The 5,000-nt window shown below is 45.3% G+C and overlaps 2 non-coding genes across 2 annotated transcripts in view; both read left to right on the top strand.

Moving 5' to 3' along the window:
- LOC114917534 (5S ribosomal RNA) overlaps positions 1-59 on the top strand; it is a 119-nt gene extending 60 nt beyond the window's left edge. The window contains exon 1 of the ribosomal RNA XR_003806234.2: positions 1-59. This exon is cut by the window's left edge and continues 60 nt beyond it. This is a non-coding gene — a ribosomal RNA (5S ribosomal RNA).
- Positions 60-202: 143 nt separating this feature from the next.
- Positions 203-321, top strand: LOC114917541 (5S ribosomal RNA). The gene has a single exon (XR_003806241.2). It is a non-coding gene; the product is annotated as a 5S ribosomal RNA (ribosomal RNA).
- Positions 322-5,000: the final 4,679 nt, after the last annotated feature.

Raw genomic sequence — 5,000 nt, 5'->3', positions numbered from 1 at the left:
GTCGGGCCTGGTTAGTACTTGGATGGGAGACCGCCTGGGAATACCAGGTGCTGTAAGCTTTTTCATTTTTTTCATCATATAGAGACATATTCACATGTCCAAAAATTCAGCCAGAATCAATAATGTGGGGGAGCATTTGCTCCCCCACATTATGGCCGAGGGCATGAGATCTTTAAAAGGCCCCTTTCTGCACACAATAATGGCTTACGGCCATACCACCCTGAACACGCCCGATCTCGTCCGATCTCGGAAGCTAAGCAGGGTCGGGCCTGGTTAGTACTTGGATGGGAGACCGCCTGGGAATACCAGGTGCTGTAAGCTTTTTCATTTTTTTCATCATATGCTTTTCTTTCATCATATAGAGACATATTCACATGTCCAAAAATTCAGCCAGAATCAATAATGTGGGGGAGCATTTGCTCCCCCACATTATGGCCGAGGGCATGAGATCTTTAAAAGGCCCCTTTCTGCACACAATAATGGCTTACGGCCATACCACCCTGAACACGCCCCGTTTACGGCAGAGACAGAGTGGAGCCCGGAGAGAGCAGACGTGCCAGAGAGAGCAGGAGTCCTTATTTTTCATTTTTGTTATATATTCCTTGTTTTGTTTAAAGTCCTCAGATCTTGAGTGATCGTCCCCCAGCAGTCACGGACTGTGAGGGGGATTGCTTTTCTTTTTTGCTTTTTTCTTACCTGTTTACCCCTTTTTTTGGGAAGACCTTTGATTTCTTAAATGTTTGCTAGCGGGCCGCTAGCAAGCACACACGGACGGATTACAAAGATGACAGGACAACGGACCGGAGAAAAGGAAAAAGAAATGGATAATGGACAAGAAAAAGGACAGACAAACACGGCATTGAAACAACGGAACGGATTAAACGACAACGAAAAGGACGACGGACAAAAAGGACTGATAAACATGGCAAACGAAACTAGGAATGGTATGGACAACGGAGAGAGAGGAAGAGAGAGGAGCAGTGAGCTGATTGCCCCAGCTGCGGACAATCAAGGACTGATTGGTGTGCAGAGTGTGAGAGGTGCAGAGGGAGCTGAGACAAGAGAGGCAAAAGTGGCCTACGAAAAAAAACTGACACTAAACATTGAAATGGTGGGGGAAAAAGTGCCTCTACAGCAGGTGATTAACAATTTAAAAATGATCTGCGGGGGCCTGCTGGCGTGCAGAACCGTCGGGCCGGAAAAACTGGAAGTAACAGTGAGCAACATCAAGGGAAAAGAAAGGCTGCTGGACGGCTTCAAAATTGGAGAGACAAGAGTTGTAGCCAGAGAACTAAACAATGACGAGCTGGTGGTGTCCTTTCTGAACCTGCCGGCCTACATCACGGATGAAGAAATCGTGTGGAAGCTGACGGGCTGGGGAGTGAACCCCACATCTCCGATTAAAAGAAGAATGTGGCCAGGGACAACAATAGCCGACGGAACAAGGTTTGTCCGGGTCCGGTTCAACGACCAGGTACAGTCGCTACCGTACTCCACAAAATTCAATACAGTGATGGGGAGCGAATTCTTCAGAGTCATTCATGACAGACAGCAAAAAGTGTGCAGGATGTGTATCCAGCCGGGACACATCCTGCGAGAGTGCCCGGAGTTCATGTGCCACAAATGTGGGGTGCAGGGACACTTTGCACGTGAGTGCAGCGCGAACCTGGCAAAATGTAAAAACTGTGGAAAAAGAGAAAATGACTGCGAGTGTGAAAATGAAAAGGAGAGCAGGAATGAGGCGGAGGAGGAGGTGTACAAGGACGCGGCAGAAGGAGAGGAGGAGGTGACTGGAGAAAGCGAGGAGGAGACCGGAGAGGAGGAGGGCAGCGGAGGAGAAATGGAGCAGAGCGGAGAGAGCGGAGGAGAGCAGGTGGCAGAGAACGAGTTGGAGACGCCGGAGCAGGCTGGAGGAGGGGGACAACAGAAGCAGCGGAAAACGAGCAAGAAAGCGAAAAAGGGAGACAGAACGGACGGAGAACCAGGGGTAAGCATGAGCACAAAGGGGAGGGAGGTGCCTGAGAGGGTGCCGGGGCAGGCGGGAGGGAGTAAAATCAGGGCAAACAACCTGACTAAAAGCGCCAGTCCAAACGAAACGGACAGCGAAATGGATGTTAGTGAACTGGCAAGCGCGCAAAAAAGACTGAGTTTGGGGCAACGAAAGAAGTTGGCTAAAAAATTAAAAAGTAAAGACAAATAATGGCTGGAAATAACCCTGGTAAATCCGTTTGTTTTTCTTTTTTTTCCTTTTTGATAATGGCCTTAATTTTATTTTCTATCAACGCCAATGGACTACGAAGCAAGGAAAAGAGACAATCCATGCTTTCCTGGCAAAATGACATCCTGTGTGTGCAGGAGACCAGGTGGGATGATTCCCTGGTAGAAGACATTAAAAAAGACTTTGTGGGCCAAATCTTTAGCTCCAATGGTACGCCAAGGGCGAGAGGAGTGGCGGTTCTAATCAAAACGGATCGGGTAACAGGGGCTAATTTGGTGTACGGGGATAAAGAGGGGAGAGTTATAGTTATAGACTGTATGTACGAAACAAAAAATTTAAGAATTATAAATATATATGCGCCGAACGGAGAAAAAGAAAGGAAAACGTTTTTTATAGAAATAAGCAAATGGTGGGAAGGAAACTGCGTGATAATCGGCGACTTCAATGTGGCAATGACGCCAACAGACGTATCAAAAAATAATGTGTTCAAGGGGGACGTAAGCAGAGGGGCACTGAAAGACCTAATAATAACCAAGCAGTGCTTAGACATATGGAGATTGCTGCACCCATGGGAAAGGGCTTACTCTAGAAGGCAAATCGTGCTAAACAGACTGAAACAATCAAGAATAGACCTCTCCCTGGTGACATGTGAGGTGGTGAAGTGGGTAAAAAGCGCTGAGTATAAAACCAATACGTGGAGCGATCACGCAGGAATGACAATCACATTTGGAAAAGAAACTGATTCACGTAAAGGAGGGATATGGTGCTTTAACGGAAGTCTGCTAGAAGATGATGCGTTTGTGAAAAGCATGAAAAAATTCTTGAATGATGTGGGATATGAGTGGGGGGAGAATGAAGATATGAATGTGTGGTGGGATGGGGTAAAAGTCAGAATCAAAAAAAAGTGCATTAACTATAGTAAGGAGAAAAAGTGGAGAGAAAATCAAATGGAAGAGAATCTAAGAAAACAACTAAGTGAGGAAATAACATTGCTCGACAGTGCAGATAATGCTTGCGCAGAAAAATACATACACTTAAAAGAGCAGTTAAAAGCGTTCGAACTAAAAAAATGTAGGGGCGCAGCGATTAGGAGCAAAATACAATATTTGTATGAAGGGGAAAGGAGCACAGCCTTTTTCCTGGGTCTGGAGAAACAAAAGCAAATAAAAACAGAAATAAACGAATTAGTGAACGCAGCAGGGGAAAGGGTGACGGATAAAACTGAAATATTAAAAACGGTCAAAGGCTACTATGAAAGCCTGTTCACGAGACAGGAGTGTGATGGTGCGAGCGCGGACAGAGCTGTGGGTGCCTTAAAGAAGGAACTTAGCGACGAGGATAAAATATGGTGTGAAAGTGAGTTTACGGACGGAGAAATCAAAAGCGCTCTAGAGGGTTTAAACAGAAACAAAAGTCCTGGTAGCGATGGCCTAACTGCTGAATTTTATTTAGCTTTCAAAGAACAGCTAGTACCCATACTAGGCAAACTAAGTAAATATATTGAGAGAGTCAAATGCATACCGAAAAGCTTGGGGGAGGGGGTGGTTACTATTTTCTACAAAAACAAGGGGGACAATAAAAATCTGGACAACTACAGACCAATCAGTTTACTAAACACAGATTACAAAATCATAGCAAAAACAATAGCCAATAGAATCAGGGAAGTAATAGGAACTATCATAGAGCAAACACAATCATACAGCATACCAAACAGGGACATAGCAGACTCAATCATTTCAATAAAACAGACGGTCAGGGACATGGAAAGGGAGGGGGGGATATGGTTAGGGATTGATTTAAGTAAGGCATTTGACAGAGTGGATCATGGGTTCATGGGGAGGGTTTTGGAGAGGTTTGGGTTCGGGGAGAGAATGCGAGAGTGGATAAATGTGTTGTACAAAGGGGCGGAAAGTAAGATAAAATGTAACGGGGCTTTAACTGATGCATTTAAGATCACAAGATCAGTAAGACAGGGGTGTCCGATGTCAGCGCTGCTGTATAGCTTGGTGGCAGAGCCGCTGGCAGCGCTGATATCGGAAGACGGGAGCATTGAAGGAATAGGGGAGGAAAATGTTAAAATAATCCAATATGCGGATGACGTGAATATAATGGTGAAAAGAGAGGAGGATATAGAACTAATACTGAAACACGTGCAAACCTATGAAAGGGCATCGGGGGCAAAAGTAAACGAAAATAAGTCTGAAATTATGCTACTGGGAAGGGAATCAAATTACGCTAATAGGTGGGGATTTAAAACGGTGGGGGAGAGAAGAAAAGTGCTGGGAGTGAGTGTGGGGAAAAACGAGAATGAATGTGATGACGAAACATGGAAAGAGGTGGTGGGTAAAATTAAGAAAACTTTGAATTTGTGGAGGGCAAGGGGCCTATTGCTGAGAGGAAGGGTAGCCGTAACAAATGCTCTCGTGTTGTCCAAAGTGAATCATGCGCTGAGTACTTGCGCGCTCCCGGACTGGGCCTTCGCGGAGATCTCAAAGATCATTAGGGACTTTATTTGGAGAAACAAAGCAGCGAGTATAGCTCACAAAACAATAATAGGGGCTAAAGATCAGGGTGGGTTAGCTTTGATTGACTTACTGACAAAAAAAGTAGCACTAAGAGCCAAATTGATAGGCAAATTTAAGGACCAGAGCCGGAGCGTAGGTTGGAAAAATCATTTCAAACAACATCTGTGCAGTTTTGGACTCCACAACGAGGACAACCTGCACCAGATAAATAACCCGGACGCATTTAAACACTTGCCACGGTTTTTCCAGGAAGTACT

This window comes from Labrus bergylta, chromosome 24 (genome assembly GCF_963930695.1).
Source record: "Labrus bergylta chromosome 24, fLabBer1.1, whole genome shotgun sequence".
NCBI lineage: Eukaryota > Metazoa > Chordata > Actinopteri > Labriformes > Labridae > Labrus > Labrus bergylta.
The sequence above is the reverse complement of the archived record's forward strand: the minus strand, read 5'-3'. Positions and strand labels throughout refer to the sequence as shown.